Raw genomic sequence first — 21,081 nt, 5'->3', positions numbered from 1 at the left:
GATTCACTAGTTGTTGATGTGGATGAGGGTTTGTTGATGAAGCCTTATGTTTAGTTTGTTATTGGGTGTGAGCATGCTAATTGGGTTGTTGATATGTATTTGATTTTTATGTTTCATTGGTTGAAGCATATATGGTTGATTTTCATATTTTTTCTATTGATTTTGATGAAGTGGAAGCCTTTGGTAAAGATGAAGTTGGTTGTAGATCTTTCTTTGGGCATCAAAGTATGGGACATACTTTTCTATTTAACTAGGGAGTCTGATGCAGGAGCATCAAGATTGGATTTTGGTGGGCTTAGAATTTTTATAGTTAGGGGTGTTTTGGAGACACATTTTAGAACCTTTTCTCATGATTTTCATAGAGATTGGATGGATTGAGTTGAAGTTTGAGTTGTTTGTACCTTGCTATTAGAACTATGTTTTGTGGTTTATGGGTGTCTATTTCAGGATATGTAACTAATTTTTTGAAATTAATGAGAGATTTAAATTTTTATATATTGAATAAGGCCTATAGTACTATCTTTGGTTAAAGGAATAGGTTATAATTCCTCATAAGTTGGGAGATATGGATATTCTCCCAGAGTATCAATTCCTGACAGTTTTACACAATATTTTTTTATGCTTGAATTTCAAGATGGATGTGCACTTATCCTTGGTGAATCAGCCTTTAAACCTTTAAGGAGTTATAGAGGACTTAAATTTATACCTTTGGTTCAAAGAATGAGTTTTAATTCAATTAGATCTAGGAGATATTGCAATTTTTCTTGGATATCAATTTCTAGATATTTAATTGTTGTTGCAAGCTAACTTGTGGCTCTTGAAGTATCTAATGTCAGTTTTTGGCATTCTGGGCTGACTTGTGGCTTAGTTGGGTATAATTAGGGGTCTTGTGGGGTCTTTCATTCATTTTCATGAGGGATTATTCATCCATCTTATAGAAGAGGAGGTGGAGAAGAGCGAGTTTTTCCTGAGTCTGGGAACAAAGCACCAAATGTGAGGCAATTTATAGTAGGATTATGATGGAGTTGTGAGTGTGTGGATAGAGTTCCAAATGTGAGGTAGTTTACACTTGGATCTTGGATAAGTTGGAGTAGAGCTAGGGATGTGGCTATGGCTAGAAAATAAGGAGATTGCTTGGCAGGCTTGTGAGCACAAGTTTAGATTTTCTTGGTGGTTTCTTCCAGATTATTGTTATGTCATAGATCTGGACTAGCTAGTTTTTGGGTTGGATCTTGAGGGATATTGTAGAACTGATTTTGTAATTGATGTTTTTATTTGGCCCTAACCTAGAAGGCCTTACATCTGGGCATATTGTATGTAATTAGTTATCATTTATGAATAAATTATTGTAATTTGTTATTAGATCTTGCATTGTTGTTGTATCTTTCATTGTGTGGTTATATTGTTGGGGGCTAGGACATCTCCTTTGGGGATACTCCTCCCTTGTGTTGCATCAAGATTTTCTAAAATAAACATTATAATCATCCCTTTCCCCTTCCATTTAGGAGATAAAAGGATGCCCTCACTTAGCTTATCAATTTATTAGGTCATGTCATTGGCTATTTCATGTCTATATCTTTGCATAAGCACAACAGATATAAGGGTTCTATCTAATTTGTTTTAGATTCAGTATATGATTTGAATACTAGTACCATATGAAGAATCTAATAGGTCCACCCGCCTAGGTTTTGTAGAGCCTATAGTAGAACAAGGGTCTAGCCATATAGTTTGCATGGTGTTTGAAAGGATATGTTGTAGATTGGAAGTAGCTACCCCTAGATGTGTTTTTTTCTCATTAGAGTAATTTGAAATGTGACATTTCAAAACACCAATAGTTCCCATTAGTGTCTTACAGGAAGAAATATTGATCTCCTACTTTCTCTAATACAATGAAGGGAGCTAGCCACAAAGCATCAAACTCATCATGTAAATCCCTTTATCTTGATCCTTTACACTCCACTTCAATACCCAATCTCTAATGTTGAAATGTCTTTCTATTGAATTCTCATCATGAAGGTATTTGACTTGTTTCTTTTTCTCAATTTATTATGCTCTATTGGTGATCTTATGTTTTCATTGAATTCAACCACTACATTGATAATTCCTTCCATAAAATCCATGTCTTCAAACTATTCCTCATTCATGAACCTATATAATGGTAACAATTTTTCATGGGGAGCTTAGAATGGAGAGAAACTAGTAGATTTCTTGATTTATATCTTCCCATAATTCTAGATTCAAATTAGTGTCCCAAACTCTCTTATTATTATCCAACATTATCTTGATAATGTTATGTTTTTGCTACTAGACTCATCCTAACCATAGCCTTGGGGATGATAGGGGGAAGGGTAAGAAATAACTCTGCCATGATTGGTGCAAAAACTACAAAAATCCTCTAATCTAAAGCACATATCATTTTCAGTAATAATTTAATGGGGGACACCAAACCTTTCCATAATGTTTTCCATTAAAAAATGAATAAAAATTTGTCTAGTAGACTCCTTAGTTGGTATAACCTCTATCCATTTAGTGAAATAGTTGGTACCAACCAAAGTCCAACTGTGACATTCACTTGATTTAGTACTTATCTCTCCCATTAAGTCAAAACCCCACATCTAGAAGGTTCTTCTACCTATAAAGTCCTTAAGGGAAGAGCCCCATTATACTTCAGATTCCCTAAAATTATCTAACAAGCTTCACATCTTCTAACATAAACACAAAAAACTCTAAATATATGTTTCCTATAATATCATGAATGTAGAATCTTGTAAGCTATATTTTTTATAGGTAAATAATCTCCACAAACTCCTTCAGGAAATTCTTATAAAATAGATTCATCCTACTAGATATCTAAGGAAAAAGTCAATATTCCATCTATCTTCTTCGAGTAAAGGTCACCCTAGATAAGAATACAATTTAAATCTTGAAGCTTTATAGTTATTGTCTTATTCTCATCTAGGTTATCATGGAATTTCATTTTATTGAGATAATATACTATTTATTTATGATATGAACATATTTCAATGTTCATTACTATGTGTTCAATATATTTTTAGTTCACCTACACTTCTTTCAAGTTTGCATCAACCATAAATTTAGCTAATTCTTTCCCTCTTACCAACTTGGTTATTTGAATATTGTTATTGAATTCTTGAATTTGATTGATACATCTACATCCTCTTCATGTGATTTCTATCTTTCTAAAAATATCTTTCATAATAATATTTAGTACATATGCAACTATATCAATACCAAAAAAGTAAGGTTTGAATTCTTATATTGCCTTCACTAAAGAATATGTTATGTAGGAGCATCCTAGGCTTTCTTGCAATCCTACATGTTGGAGGAATTTTTGTTTGTGGTTGTGGACTCGATCACTATTGCATATAGTTTATGCTTGGGATCTCGGCATACTTTGGGAGCTCAACATAAAATGTCTTTCTTAGCATGGTCTTTGGTTGTTTGGCATGTTCTTTGGAACTTGGTATGGTCTTTTGAACTCAGCATGCACTGGGAGCTTGACAATGCTTTGTAACTTACTCATGCTTGGCTTGGTTTTACTAACACTCAATTTGGTCTTGGTTTTTGTTGGTGCCAATTTGTCTATGAGTCAAATTTGGGCATTTCATTTCTAAATGGGTATTTAATTTGTTTTGTAGCTAACTTGTGGCTCAACATATATTTAATGTAGGGGATTTAATTTAGTTTGAAATGAACTAGGCCAACTTGTGGCTTAGTTGGCTAAAAGTAGGGAGGTCTTGTAGAGTCTTTAGGGAGATTTTTTATCATCCATCTAGGAGAATGGGATGAATTGTAGATGTGAACTTTGAAGAGCTAGTAGTTACAACTTGAGAACTAGAGGATTTCTTGGTGGACTTGAGGGTACAAGTGTGGATTCTTCTTGGTGTTCTTATCTAGTTGTGGATCTAGACTAGCTAGGATTGATTTTGTAAGTGGATCTTGTTGGATCTTGCAGAATTGATATTGTAATTGATGTTTATATTTATCCCTAACTCGAAAGGCCTTATAGCCAAGTATATAGCATGTAATCAATTATATCAATGAATAAAGAGTTCCGATTTGGTATCAAATCTTTCATTGTTGTTTCTTTTTTGTTGTATTTCTATTGTGGGGTTATTTTTTGGGGATTATTACATCTCCTTTGGAAATTCTCTTTCCTTGTACTACATCAATATGCTTGTTTTCCATTTATGTCATAATTCAGCTCTGAACCTTGCACACATTTTCTAAAGAATGCAATAGGTTGTTTGTGTCCCATCTCATTTTTCTGAAGCATGACTACAACAATACTATGATAGGAAATAAATGAAAAAATTGTATAGATTGCACATTTTATACTACCAAAATCTTTCAAGGAGTCTTTATCCCATACCATGTTAGCTCATTTCTTCAACAATTTTGACATGTGTTTCATTATCACTAAATATTTCCATAAATAAACCTCCTCGCAAATTTAATTTGTCTAAAAATTGATTGAATAACTTTAACATTTTTGGAATATTGATGTTATCAATAGAAACTACAATCTTAGGATTGCTTCTTACCCCATCCTTAGATACAATATACCCCAAATTGACATTTATTGGGATTAAGCTATATCCCTTGCTCAACATCCCTTTTGAAAATGCTTTGTAGATGGTTGCAATGTTCTTCTTGTTGGAAATATAAGAGGAGTAAATAAGAGGGGAGGGGTGAATCAGTTACTACAAAAATAAATCCCAAATCCCTTAGATGTTAGTACAAAATACAAATAGATAACTAAATATTGTTGAAGCTCAATAAATACATACAGAATGTTGTAATTCAGTAATAATTGGATTAGCTCAGTAAATGATTAATATATAAACCTTTAGATGTTATCTATGATTATCATTTCTTTAACGTAGTTGCAAACACATAAAATAAAACAGCATGAACACATTTGACACTAGGATTTAATGTGGAAACCCAACTTGGGAAAAACCACCAATTGCAACTAGCTACTATTTTTCACTATTTTGAAGTGAGCCCTATTAGGAGCCAACCCTATTAAAGGTTACAAAACACACTGTTAGGTGTGACCTTGTTAAAGGATTTAATCATCTAGTTAGGAGTGGCCTTGTTAAAGGTCTTGAGAACAATTCAATGGAATTGCCACCTTTTTAGAGGAATTTCAAATAGCTACTAAGCCAACTCTGTTAGGAGATTTAGATCACTGCTGCAATGGTTAGAGAGTAACAATGAGATGACCTAATTTGAATGCAACTAAACTGCTGATTATAGATCTCTATTTTGGCTTGTACTCGATCCTTCTTTATAGAATATATCTTTGCTACTCTACAAGGATATTCTGCTTATCCTTCAAATTCACTTCCTCTTCTTATTATTAAATATTCAATAACATCTTCATGACTTACACTTTTTCACACTTTGAAATCACAACTTGACATTATACTTATATCTTCCACTTTGTCAAGTCAACTCAAATACAAATTAGGATAATCAATATTCATCACCATATTCAGTTGAAATTAATAGATAAATCAATTAAGCTAAATACAAAAAAAAAAAATAAAAAAAAAATCCTTTGTTAGCCAACCTAGCTCAATAGAAATTGACTAAAAAATGATTTCTTTTGTTAACCAATAGAAGCTTGATTAACACTATAACCTTGTGAAAATCCTTTGGCAACTTAGTGAGCTCAGTTAGCACTGGTTGCATCCAACTTTCCTTCATTATCTAAGTGAGTTTGATTACCACTTTCTTTTTGCAACTTTTTTATTTGACACCCAAGTGAACTCGTTAGACATTGCCTTCTGAACTAGGAAAACACAAGAATGCTCAGTAGACACTAAGAATTTTCTTCACTGCCTGAGTGAGCTTGACATATTCTAATTCATAATGATATGACATTTGTGTAACATCAAAGACAACGCACAATTAATCAATTTTATCCAATAATATCCCTCTTTGGCATTGATGGCAACACAACATGTCATATCACAATGAAATTTTGGATTTAGACATGAGATCTGCCTCTATCAGTTGAGTTATTCCTTTTAATAGATTCTATCTACACTAGCTCTTACCAAGTTCATTCAGAACATTCTCCCTCTTTCAGCAAACTTCTTCTTTGGAAAACTTCTCCCTCTTTTGTTTCTTACTTTATTTTGGTTCCAAAAATTTCTTAGAGATATGATAGTAAACTTCTCCTTCTTTGACAACACATGCTAAAGACAATAATTCTATAAATACCAATGTACATTAAGTATTGATTCATCTGCAATATGCCCTTGCTAATTATGCACCAACTGATTGCTCTTCAATAGGTTTTGGTTCATGCATTCACTAAACTACATTTAGTGTATTTCAAATAGGGGAATGACCCCTAGCTTACCTCTTAGATACAGAAATGCATCCCTAGGTAATTGGTTGGTGAATATATTCAGAATCTGTTCCTTTGTATTCACATATTGTAATATGACTTCTTTATCTTGCATTAACTCTCTTAAGAAGTGATATTTTATAGCAATATGCTTTGTTTTATAATGCATTACTAAATTCTTTGATATATTGATTGCACTAGTGTTGTCACAATATATGACAATGAGATCTTTGATCTCTACCTTCATTCCTTCCAATAGTTGTTTGAACCAAACAATGTTAGAACAATTGACTATTGCCACTACATATTTTGCCTCTGCTATGGATTGAGATGTACAATTTTTCTTCTTGCTTGTCCAAGATATTAGTCTTTTACCAAGAAAGAATGCTCCACCACTAGTTTTTTTTCTATCATCAAGACTTCCTACCCAATCAGCATCAGTAAACACTTTCTAGTCCAAATTGCCTCCAAGTTTGTACCATAAGCCATAGTCTTCAATACCTTTCAGATATCTCATGATTCTCTTGATTTCCATCATGTGATTTTCTTTAGTATTTTGTGAGAATATTTCTACTATTCCAACTACTAGAGCAATATCAAGCCTTGTGTATACTACATACTACAATTTTCCAATCATTGATCTGTATGTGGTCTTAGCCACTTCTTTGGAATCATCATTTTTGGAGAGCTTATGTCTAGTAGACATGGGAGTTCCAAATAGTCTTGAATCTTCCATTCCAAAAAAATTTAATATCTCCTTGATATATTTAGAGTGAGTGATGTAGATACCATTCTTGTTCTGTTGTATCTACAATGCAACAAAGAATTTTATCTCACCAAACATGGACATGTCAAATTCTTTAGTCATTTCTTCTAAAAATGCTTTGCACAAATCATCATTTCTTGCAAACAGAGTATCATCGACAAATATTTCTACCAACACAATATTCTTGTCTAGTCCTTCCTTGATATATAGACTAATGTTGTCATTTGTCCTTTGAAAGCCAATCTTTACCAAGTAATTATGAATTCTTTCATACGAAGCTCTAGGAGCTTGCTTGAGACCATATAATGCTTTGTGTAACTTGTAAACCATGTCTCTTTCGATAGGATCTACAAAGCCTTTTGGTTGTTCAATGTAACTTCTTCATCAAGAATTCTATTCAAGAATGTATATTTGACATCCATTTGATATAATTTAAATCCCCTATGTGTTGCATATGCTAGGAAGGTTCTAACACTTTCTATTCTTGCCAAAGGAGAAAAAGTTTCACCATAGTCAATACCTTCTTCTTGAGAATAATCTTTACACACTAGTCTTGCTTTGTTTCTTGAAACTTTTCCATCTTCATTCAACTTATTTCTAAATACCCACTTTGTACCAATTACATTTTTATCCTTGGGTCTAGGAACAAGATTCCAAGCTTTTTTCTTTTTTATTTGTTTTATCTCTTCATTCATTACTTCAATCCAACTTTCATTTTCTACAGCATCTTTAACATTTCTAAGTTCAAATTCAATAAGTAAATATGTACCTTTTGATTTGCCTCTTGTCCTCATTACATCTATGATATCTTTTGACATATCTTGCTAACATAGGCTCTTTGGTCTTTGAGTGAGTTCCAACATCTTCTTTTTGAATTTTAATTTCAAGCTCGGGTCCTTCTGTCTATGACTCAAGTCATCAGGCTCAATTTGAACTAGCTCGATAGCCTCTAATTATGACTCAAGCCCTTGTAGCTTGGGTTGCATTGTTTGCAACTTGGTAATTATTTGAGTTTCTGGGGACTCAAGAAACAAAGCTTTTTCTCTATCAGATGGATTTGGTAGGGTATCAAGTTCATAGTAAGAAAATCTTTTGCAATCTTCTAGCTCCTTATTGCTTTCTTCTTCACTCTTTTTTGCAAATTCATCAATTATGACATGTGCACTTTCTATAATTTTTTGAGTAGACAAATTCAAACATATATATGCTTTACTTCCATAGGAGTATCCTAGAAATATGCCTTCATCACCTTTTACATCAAATTTTCCTTTTCTAGATTCTTTCAATATATAACATTTGCTACTAAATACTTTCAAGTAACTTACATGAGGTTTGTAACCTTACCATAGCTAATAAAGTCTTTTGTTTGAATCTTTCTTCAACTAAACTCTATTCAAGTTATGAACAACAGTGCTAATAGCTTCCTTCCAGTATTTGAGAGAAACATTCCTTTCAATCATCAAGGTTCTTGCAAATTCCGTGATAGATATGTTTCATCTTTCTGCTATCTCATTCTACTATGGTGTACCAAGGGCTGATACTTGTCTTTTGATTCCTCTTTCAATGTAAAAATTATTGAATTCAATAGAGATGAATTCATTACCTATGTCTGATCTTAAGCATTTCAACCTTTTTCCAATTTTCTTTTCTACTCTTGCCAGATACCACTTGAACTTTTGAAAGGCTTTTGATTTATCTGTTACATACATTATTGTCATCATCCTAGAATAGTCATCAACAAAAAGAATGAAATTTTTTTCTCCACTATAGCTTTCTATTCCAATAGGTCCACATAAATCTATATGAACAATTTCCAAGATTTCTTCTAAGTGATAGTCCTTGCTTTTGAAGCTATTCTTTCTCATCTTACCAATTTGGCAATTCTTGCATAGACCCATTTCAAGCTTCTTCAAACTAAGAATAACTCTTACTCTTCTATGTTTACTTACCTTAACTAGATTATCAAAATTCACATGACATAGAGTTTTGTGCCATAACCAACTTTCTTCTACTTGAGCAATAAAACATGAACAATCACAAAAGTCAAGATAAAATAGATTACCTTTTGTCTTCTTGCCAAATCCAAATAGATTTCCTTTTCCATCCAGTAGTTTGGCCTGTTTATTCATGAATTCTACCTTGAATCCAATGTTATTCAGCTATTCCACATTTAGTAGATTATGATTTAGTCCTTCAACCCAATAAGCCTTGTCACATACAGGTTCTTAAGTCAACAAGATACATCTATTTATTTTTATGTTATAAGGTTCATTAATTCCAAATCTTACACTACCTCCATCATAATATTCCATATGCTCAAATTTTGTTCTACCACCAGTCATATGATGTGAGTAGCCACTATCAATAATCCATATATCATTTTTGATAACATGAGAGATAAGTGTCATTGTGTCTCCTTCATCATCAAACACATATTTAATAGCAATATATACCATTTCATCTTCACTATTATCAAAATCTTTAGCTATAAAACAAGATTTCTTACTTTTGTTCTGGAAGTTTTTGTAGCTCTTGGAGTCCTTCTTGCCTTAATGCTTATTTCTTTTCTTCTCACCCTTGATTTCCTTATTTGGACACCTAGCAGCAATGTGACCAACTTCTTCACAAGAAAAGTAGATCAGAGGAACTTTACCTTTGTACTTTCCTCTTGCTTTGAAATACTTCATTGTAAGCAAGGCTTCAACAACTTCAAGATCACTATTTGAACTTTCTTCTAATGATCCATCTTCTTCACTTCCTAATTGATTAGACTTTGATTTCTTACCCTTTTCTTTAAGTGAAAGTTTTGCTTTAAATGCAGATTCAATATTCTTTGAAGTAGGAGCATAGTTATCATAATTGTCTAATTCAAAAGCTATCAATCTTCCAACTAAAGTGTCCAAGCCTAATTTATTATTTGGATCACATCTCATGTCTTGAATAGAAAATACTCTAATTGCATAAATAGGAAGAAGAGTTATAAGTACTTTACTTACAACAATTTCCTCCTTAATGTCTCCTCCAAATGCTTTAATTGCACTTACACGAGCCTAGATAATTTCCATATATTTTGCAATGTTTTCATCTTCTCTCATTCTCATTTGATCAAATTATCTTCTAAGGCTTTCTGCTTTGGCTGTTTTTACATTTCGATCTCCTCTATATATATCTTTTAGTTTGTTCTACATTTCAAAAGTAGTTTTTCTATACTTTACCTCATCAAATTCAGCATAACTAAGAGTAGATATTATGATTTTCCTTTTCAGCAATGTCTTCAACTGATAATGTTCTAGTGGGTGTCTTCTATTCAGCATCAAGATACTTACAACCTGAGTCATTGATGGTAATCAGATGTAGCTTCATAAGTCATTTCCATGCTATAAAATTGTCTCTATTTAGCTTGGGAATCTCTCTTTTGTAAGACATCCTGATCTTTAGCTTAGGTCCTTGAAACCTTTTCTGCAAGCACCAAAAGCTCTGATACCAATTGTTGAAAATATAAGAGGATTAATTGAGAGGGAAGGGGTGAATCAATTACTATAATACTAAATCCCAAATCCCTTAGATGTCAGTACAAAATGCAAACAGATAACTGAATGCTGCTGAAACTTAGTGAACACACACAGAATGTTGTAACTCGGTAATTAGTAGATTAGCTTAGTAAATGATTAACACATAAACCTTTAGATGTTATCTATGATTACCATTTCTTTAAATTAGTCTCAAACATGTAAAATAAAATAATATGAATACATTTGACACTAGGATTTAACATGGAAACCCAATTTGGGAAAAACCACCAATTGCAACTAGTTATAGTTTTTCACTCCTCTAAAGTGAGCCCTAGTAGGAGCCAACCCTATTAAAGGTTAAAAAACACATTGTTAGGTGTGACCCTATTAAATGATTTAATCACACTATTAAGAGTGGCCTTGTTCAAGATCTTGAGGACAATTCAATGGAGTTACCACCTTGTTATAGGATTTGTACATAGCTATTAAGCCAACTCTATTAGGAGATTTAGATCACTCCTACAATGGTTAGAGAGTAACAATGAGATGATCTAATTTGAATGAAACTAAATTTTTGATTGCATATCTCTACTTTGGCTTGTACTTAATCCTTCTTGATTGAATATATCTTTGCTGCTCCATAAGAATATTATGCTTATCCTTCAAATTTGCTTCGTCTTTTCATTATTAAATATTCAATAACATCTTCATCACTTACACTTTTTCACACTTTGAAATCTCAACTTGACCTTATACTTATATCTTCCACTTTGTCAAGTCAGCTCAAATATAACTTAGAATAATCAATATTCATCACCATAGTCAGATAGAATCAATAGATAAATAAATTAAGCTTAGTACAAAAAAATTATAAAATCCTTCATTAGCTGACCCAACTTGATAGAAACTAACTCACATATGATTTCTTTTGTTAATCAACAAAAGGTCATTTAACACTACAACCTTGTAAAAATCCTTTGGCAACTGAGTGAGCTTAGTTAGCACTAGTTCCATCCAAATTTTCTTCGTTACACAAGTGAGCTCATTTAACACTCACTTTCTACAACTTTTCCTTTGATGCCCGAGTGAACTCAGTAGAGACTACTTTTTGAACTAGGAAAACATTGGAACACTCACTAGAAACTAAGAACTATCTTCATTGCTTGAGTGAGCTCAGCATATACTAACAAATAATGATATGACATTTGTGTAACATCAAAGACAACACACAATTAATCAATTGTATCCAACACTTTTCCCTTTAACAATAGGAGATGGATCATCCTAATAAACCAAGAGAATAAGTTCTCAATAATTCCTTCATATGCAACATCCATTTCCCTTTGAAAAGTAGTGATAAAATTCATTGGTCCAAATAACATCCTTGAATATACATAGGAACCCCATGGAGTGGTGAATATTATCTTATATTGCTCCATTTTCCTAACCTTTACTTGGTTATATTCATAGACATCATCCGTCATAGATAGTAATTTATTTTCAATGGCATTTTGTATCAATGTTCCCATATTTAGCATTGCATAGTTATCCTTTAGTGGTGATATATTTACATTTCTGATGTAAAGATGTAACCTTATATCCTCATTCTCTTTTCCAATAGGAACAAGGTTTGAATCCCATGTAGAATGCCTAATAAGTTTAATAATCCCAACATCTCTAATATTTACTATTTTCTCTTTCATTTTAAGGGCTAGCATTGGGTTAATAGGTCTTCACTTCTACATGAAGGGTTTAGCATCTAGCTTCAAAGATATTTCATGTTGTACAAAATTTACTTTGTAAGCATGTAATTCATCATAAGACCATGTAAACACATGCATATAATTTTTCAATAGAGAAATGATATTTGATCATTTTTTAAAGTTTATAATTTTACCAATGAAAATCTTGTTTGGAAATGTTCATTCCCTAGAATAAACCTATTCAATAAATTCTTGTATGGCAAGAGGTTTATAAGTCTCGACATTTTCATGTTCACCAAAAGTTCCCTCTAGTGCTACCAACCCTTTTAGTATCTTCTTAATTTTGTGTTGCACAATTTCTTCTCCAAAAAAATTATCTTTACCATCATAATTTTATACAAAACAATTCCAATAAATCCCTTGATCTCGGTATTTCCCTTGGTATGCAAAAAAATTAAGAAAATTCCTATCATCATAAAAAAAAAACTTTCCAATTGTGAATATTTTCTTGTATAGATGACCTATTTTTCATTTCATCCTACACCATTTCTTCTAATGGGATGCTAATTTTCTTTCTGTACAAATAGCCATCATGCCATCCAAAATATTCTCATCTCTATCAATCCATATTATTGAAAATGCATCAAAAAAAATTATTGTGTCCCACATATAATTTCTATTTTGTTTTAATCTTAAATTTTTAGTTTTAAACTTACTTCTAACTTGAGATATAATTAAGACAAAATCACCAAAAACTAAAAGAATCTTTATCTTATGCATTTTTTCAATATTTAGCCCTAATATTAATGCTTCATGCCGATCAATATTATTGATGCATTCAAAGTTCACCAAGAAAGAATATTTGAAAACCTTACTAAATAGAGATGTAAGAATATCTCTTGCACCATTACACTTTTTAACTACAAGATGCATCAAAATGCACTTGTCATATTCCATCACTTTCATCATATAAATAAACTTCATTAGGTTTATTAATAGTCTGAGTTTGTTTATTTAATCTTACATGAAAGTTATCTAAGTGTATTTGACAAAAATTGAATCCATAATAAGGACTGAAATTTTCCACCAATTATGTAAATCTTGGTTCGCTATCAATTATGATATATATTCCATTTATAGGGATAGTTTCATAAGAAAAATATAATTGAATGTGTCCTCCAAACAAATTGGACAATTGCCTACAAAATAACATACCATAATAGGCTAGTGTTTGCATCATAGTAACACCCATCTTGTATGACACATCTAGGAATGTGGGAAATTTGAACTTGACACCTACCTTGATGCCCACCATGACAACTAATTATTACAAAGTTAAGTCCACAAAGATAACTGAGAGGGGTTGGGGGGGGGGGGGGGGGGGGGGGGGGGAGGGGTTGTGTGGGGGTGGTCAACTGGTTATCTAATTAAAATGAATTTTATCAACCTTATTAAATCTGAAACATGTAATCAATAAGTGCAAAACCATAGAAAGATAGCCATACACAATAACATCATTTTTTAAAACTAGGTAAACCCTTGATTAGAAGGAAAACCTATGTATGGATGGTACCCACAAAATGATATACTAATATATAAGTTATGATGACAAACCTTGTTAGGAGTCATTAAAATACATTGAGTACATATGAGTCCCTATTGGGAGACTTTGAATCCCTATGAAGAGATTCCAACCTTGTCAGTAGTGGTACAAACCCTGATAGGAAATGTGGAAGGTAGGAGGATCCATTATCCAAACAACTTCAAGGGCAACATCACTAAACTGACTATCCAATTGATCTTAGTACTATCCTTTACATAATAGTACAAATAAACAACTATTGACAACAACCTCTTTGTCAATTCTAGTCTCCCTTTCAGCTCGATGTGCCTTAATTACACCACACACTTCTTAAAACTCAAGATATTCAATATCAGGTTTAGAAGATCTCACATTCATGTTCCCATACTTGCATTACACATCCACACACTTAATTTATAGTTCACTTAACAATCACACTTAACCACAAGGAAAGAAATTTTTATTTATACCAAGTCCTTAAACTAATTATTGAGTCAACTTTGAGGCTTTCTCAATTTAAAAATTATATAGGACCACATTAAGATAATACAATACACATTACATTGCATCTTTTCATAATTACATAACACTGTCGACTCATACTCTTGACAATCCTTCACATGTGCAACCTCAGAATTAGCACAATCAACCATGCCATATTTGTCATGTCTTCTTCCTTTGTAAAATATGCTTAACCACATTCTATGTTTATTAGAAGATATAATCCAATTATTAGAAACCTATTCTTAGGAACTTTGCTAAAATGTTATCTTCAATATATATGAAATAACAATCATTTGACTTCATATTTCTATATGCTCACATAATTGCATGATTAGGAAACTCTATTAAATACATTCTCAAGTGCACACAACCTCACCATAAATCTTCAAATTGATCATCCTCAATCTCTATCTACTTCTTTGTGAGTCTTCTCATAATCATTAGTATGTTTAAATCAATGACAAACATTTCCATGAATACAACATATAATTATGCTAATAATCTCCCTAATGCTCTAGTGATTCTGCGATGCTCCCCCATAGGAATATCATCATCATTCTTGCTAACACTAACTAGTTATCCATTTCATACCACTTTCCATAAGGTGTGTTTACTACCAACCCTAACACTTTCATGACATCTACAAGCATGATATTTACCACAACACCTGAATCTATCATGTAATTCTCAACAATCTATTGTTAATTAATAAAGTCAAATAAAAATGATCTACTAAAGAAGATTTATCATTAATATTAGTTCAAAGATATATGAGTGGTGCTTCATTAACATTTTTTCCTCTTGAGCGATCTTCTTTATTTACTTTAGACAAGAGGTTTAAGACATCCTTCCAATTTTTAGGAATTTTGATAATTTCATTGAAAGGAACTATAACTTTTACCTAAGATAAAGAATTATATATGAATGAGTTATCACTTACTTATGCTTACCTATTGGTTGTTATCAAGAGGATTTTTTGTTCAAAGAAAATTGATACTAGTATGAAAATGTGTTTCAATCATTGATTTGTCACTGATGCCAAACCTACTACTTGCTAGTAACATAATTTTTTAGATGATTTGAGTAATATCATTTGTTTTATTGATCAAGAGAATTTGATCAAATGAGGTAATTGTTGGTGCTTTGAAACAACACATTTCCAAATTACCCCAGTGAGAACAAGATACATTTAGGGGTGGCTAACTCCCATCTTCAACAACTATAAGGCTAGACCCTTCTTCTACTTCAAGCTCTACAAAACCTAGGCAGGTGGACCTTAGATTCAATTTATATGGTACTAGTACTAAAACATATTCATGAATCTAACAAAGTAGATAAAACCCTTAATCTCCTATACTTATGCAATAACAAAGATGTGTTGTAGAAAATTACAACTCTATGAAATTTGCAAGCTAAGTGAGGGCATCCTTTTTAGCTTTTCAACATGAAAGGGAAAGATATTTGATTAATGATGTTTAACATCAGCCAAAACCCCAAATATGCAGCAGTAAGAACAAATGATCTTGTAATTGATCAGTGCCTTATCTATTGAGCAATTCTATGAATCAAACACATACATCTATGATATCAATGATGTATTCCATGCACCTAGATATCAGACCTATCTTATCACTTTGTGAATCAGACATTGATGTTAATAAAGACCTCATTCTTATGAAGCATCCTTCTCAAAATAGCCAACAATCCTATCAAACACATCAAACATTTACTTGGCCCTTTGTTCGAACTAGAAGAACATATCAGACATATAACCTTAAAGCGATGCAAATGAGTTTCAGTTCTTTGTCCTTAAACCACATATGATTGTAGATTCAAGAGATAGGAGATAAGAATTAGAATAAAACTAAGAGATTCTTGCTAATTTGTATTCATTTCTTTGAGCCTATACATTCAGATGTATAGAGTTAGATCATAAAAACACCTAATAGATTTGAACTTTCTATATTATCTTCACTACTATTGTTCATACAAGAGAAATATGCTAAATAAAAATGGTGGAATCACAGTTCTGGATCCAACAATATGGTCTCACACTAGAAATTTCCAACCCTTACAATGGAAGAGAAAGAAGAAGAAATAGACAAGGAATGAATTGTTGGATCTGATCTGAAGATGACATATTTCACTTGGAAAACTTCCTCAACAAGTTAAAAACATCTCTCTAATCTCTTCCTCAATTGGTAAATTAAATCTTTTCTCATTTTGCCTCTTAGAATCATAAAATATCCTAGATATTTGATGGAACAATATAACTGATTTGGCAAAAAATAACAATCTCGAAAAAGTTACATCAACAATCATGCAAATTGTAAAACACTAGAGGCAAAATATATCATTATGTATCAAATTTCAAACAAACTAAGCTAACCAAGCATATCAGGTGCATCTTAACTGAATTCTACAATTGCACTAATGAAATCATTTCCCATAGCTAAAAATCATGCTGAAAATACAAAACCCCTTGTAGCATGCATCAATGATCACCTGTGTAAAAACTAGCTTCAAAAATTGATAGCTCATCTCTTGTCAATTCCAACGATATATTGGAGTCCATATTTCAAGTAAAAATCAGGCCTCTAGTAGGCATTTGAAAATTAGGCTCCAACAATGGCCTTTCACATAAAATTGCAAAATGTTTGAAATTTAAAAAACCACTATAGTATAAACTATAGGTTCTTAAAACTTTCAACTTTGATTGTTATATATGCATGCTCAACTTACTTGTATAATAAAATATTAAAACAAAAATATTTAATTAATTTTCAACTCTTCTCCTAACTCAATCAAGCACCACAAGTGTGCCACATGGAACCATATTATTGGTTTGATCTCAACACCTAATTGCCATGTGTCCATTTTTTATTTGCCTATGCTACCATATCACCTACTATGTAGTGCCCACCCCTAGGTCACATTTTTGCCAAACTCTTTCTTGGTGAATTTTCTATTAATTAAGCCTAATTAAAGGATTTAATTAATGGTTTAATTTAATGGAAAATTAATATATTTTTTAATATTTATTTTATTTAATTAATTGAGAAATTAATTAAATAAAAGAATTAAATTTGGAGATGAAAGCTATAAGTTTAAATTTGGAATGTGACAATATTTAATTTAATAATAATATATTTGGAGTTCATTTTTAAATAAATGTTAAATAATAATATTATTTAAGTTAATAAATATTTTATTAATTAAGTTCCGAAAATAAATTTAAAAGTGAAAAAGAAAATAATTTATTAAAATTTCATGACCACATGATAAGTGCATGAGATTTAGAATTAATAAATTAAATTAAAAAGAGTAAAGTGATTATTAAATAAATTAAGGTGCATTATTTTAATATTTATTCACATAGGAGTTTGCAAATTCTCGAGAGTTGTCATGTAGACAACACAGGAGTTTGCACTCTAAGTATGCACATGTTGTCTACACTTAGGAGTTAGCACATTATTTGAGCACATGATATCTACAACATTCTAGACACCTCATCATGCTTATCTTCTTATCATGGAAGTTATGTGCTTAGTTGTCATGCTTATCTCCTAGTTCTTTTCAGACGTATTCTAGATGCATCTTAGAGGCCTTTATGTAGAGGCTCTCCTAGTGTGTACAGACATCCTCATGTGCTTCTACAAGCTTGAATGCTCCGACAAGCCCATAGGCTTTTACATGCTCATAGGCTTCTACAAGATGGTGCGCTTCGACATGCTCATATGCTTACTACATGCTTCTACATGCTTCTACATGCTTCTAGTCACTTGGGGGTTTGATTCTTGGAGGAGCTATGAACATTGGAGAAGGAAGGGATTTTACTATAGATTTCTAAGGAGTAGTGAATTAGCATCAGTGTCCAGGTAGGCACTCATGATTATTTCACATATTTTATTATGCTCTCTATCTTCCTCTCTTCGTCATGTCTACTGAATGACTATTGGATAATTCTTGCAATGAATGTTTATATTGTGGAAATTTGGGTATGCATGTTGATTCTCTTTTTGTGCGAAGAAATCATGAGAAAACCCAATTAGAAAAAAAACCTCATTCCATTGATGAAAGAAATTAGTTTTAAATCAAGGTTTGAGTTGGATCAAATTGGAAATTAAATTTAGGAAAGGTTTGAAATTAAATATGGAAATTCTAAGTTGAAATTTTTTTGGGATGATTGGCTGTAATTTTCTACCAGTTCATATTTAAAAATGATATATATATAAACTTCATTATGGAGGGGAGTTTTCTTTTAATTAAAGAAAACCATAATCGAAATTATGGATTTAATTCAGAGATGGAAATTATATTTATAAGTGGGGAAGAAATTTGTTTTATATCATATATATTCTTGTTAATAAAAACAAATTAAATGAAAATAAAAAAATAATAATTAGAAAGCCACTTAACCTACCCCACCTTACCTTTATACTGTTCGTGGCTTCCTAATTTTGAAGCATGTGCGTGATTCACACAATACTATGATTGTTGGGGGGAGCAGTTTTAACTAAAAACTATCGCACGACTATGACAGGCTACATGGCTATTCATATGCAATACTCGAGTGATATTAAAATCGCTTAAGACTTTTATCGCCTCCCTTTATTATATTGTAAGGTTTTCGTATTATAAGGTGACATTAGTACTGTTGCCCAATAATTAGTTTTACGCAACAACTACAATTTCTATGGATATTGATTCGCTTGAAAGTTTAGATTTCCTCAGTCTTCCCATATCTCAGGCAGCGCCTCCTTAATATTGTGAATGCTTCTGAGAGCAAAATTTGCTATCCGCACAAAACTGCCTACCGGTACAGTATGCAAACCTGTAGCTTTGGCAATTGCTATGTTATGTGTACTATCATCAAGGAATATCGTTCATTTAGGATCTATATTCGCTATTTTCAGCACAAACTCCATTGCCTCCAACGAAGGCTTGCAAAGATTAAGACCATATTTGAGGGCAGTAGTATTATTGCCATTTTCATGGCAGAGATTGGTAGTTTCTGAAACATTATCATTAGCGAGTTCCCTAGAAGAGAGTTTGGGAGCTTCCAAGTCATTTGTGTTATTTAAGATTGGATTGAGTGTTTCAAAGCATATGACACCTGCAAAATAATCTTCCAAGCCCAGTCTACTTAACATTTTTGCAGCATGGACTCTGTCAGAATTTGTGAATATTATTCTCTGCTAAGGTGTACCTAGTAACAAACTACTCAGCACTCAAATCTGGTCTAAGGTTCTCATATGATAAACTTCCATGCACAAAGCTATGAATATCATCATTACCAAATTCATAGCATAATGCCTTGAGATTGACCATGGTAGTTCCATATCTCTTATAAAGATTATAGCACATCATTGGAACTTCACCTTGATCGGTCTTAGGCTTTTCACTCACATAAACTTCAATACCTTAGAGATCATGCATTTTGTTCTCCTAATTTAGATACTCGATACAACATTTGGAATGCATGTGGCCTTCCCAATTATCATGAATATGAATTGCTTATATAATCACTTGTTGTATAACACCAAACAAGCTTCAGTATTCCTTTCCGTCAACAATATATTTGTGAACAGTTAGACACTGCATGTTTATTTAGACACCTGCATGGATAACTGAAAGGTATTTTTTTTACATGTTTAACCTATCCTCCTCGATGGGCTCCAACTTATTGTCTTCAGAATTCATTATACTCCCATCTTATGCTTCATACCCTGCTACCGATGGTTAAGATGTTATCAACACATAGGAGCGACAAGATTTTATATAATAGTTGAGATTTACTCAGCCAATAGTCAAGCTCTTTATCATCTATGAGTTGCTATATTGCACCTGTGATGGGCAGTGTAGAAAGCCGCATGACTTCCCAATATAGCCGCAGGGCTTTAAATGTTTATTTAAGGTCTTGTTTGGTTGCTGGTATAGGAATAGAAAATTAGAATAGAAAAATAGAATGGGAATGGAAATGAGGAATGGGAATAGAAATAGGCAATTCCAATCATGTTTGGTGCACTTGGAATTCGACTAGGAATATGTTAATCTATCGTTTGGTTGTACAAAAATAGAATAGGAATAAGATTAAGTTTTGTATTTTTAAAAACATTCTTCCTAAAAAAAATTTTAATTTATTATTTTTTTAGTTAATTTATTTTCATTTTCATTTTTTTAAACAAATAGATATAATTTTAAAAAATGTTATTAAAAAAAAAAAAATTAAAAATTTAACAAAAAAAATTCGAAAAAAAAAAATTCAAAATAAAAAAATTAACAATTTTTTTTTTTTTTTAAATATATTTTTTTAATGGAAAATCGGAATGGGAATGGAAATGGCCTATTCCAATAACAGATATTTTTTGGCATAGACATATGCTCATTTTAGGGGCAAAATTGGAATATGTCTTCCTATTCCTAATTCTGATTGAACTTACCAAACAGCGAATATAAAACATATTCTAATTTCGTTTTCCTATTCCACTCATATTCCAGGAACCAAACGGGGCCTAAGTGTATTAAGTTTGTTATTAAGTTGGCTTTATTCGTTATTAAATGTTTTAATAATAATTTTGACTTATTGATATTAATAAATGTTAATTAATATATATTGTTTTAATTTA

The 21,081-nt window shown here is 31.9% G+C and overlaps 1 pseudogene; it reads right to left on the bottom strand.

Moving 5' to 3' along the window:
- Positions 1-16,017: 16,017 nt before the first annotated feature.
- On the bottom strand, positions 16,018-20,327 carry LOC149569910 (uncharacterized; annotated as a pseudogene).
- Positions 20,328-21,081: the final 754 nt, after the last annotated feature.

The sequence above is a fragment of the Cupressus sempervirens genome, chromosome 3 (assembly GCF_028749045.1).
Source record: "Cupressus sempervirens isolate cs-2001-9-10 chromosome 3, ASM2874904v1, whole genome shotgun sequence".
Lineage (NCBI taxonomy): Eukaryota > Viridiplantae > Streptophyta > Pinopsida > Cupressales > Cupressaceae > Cupressus > Cupressus sempervirens.
Note: the sequence above shows the minus strand (reverse complement) of the source record. Positions and strands in the feature narration are given on the sequence as shown.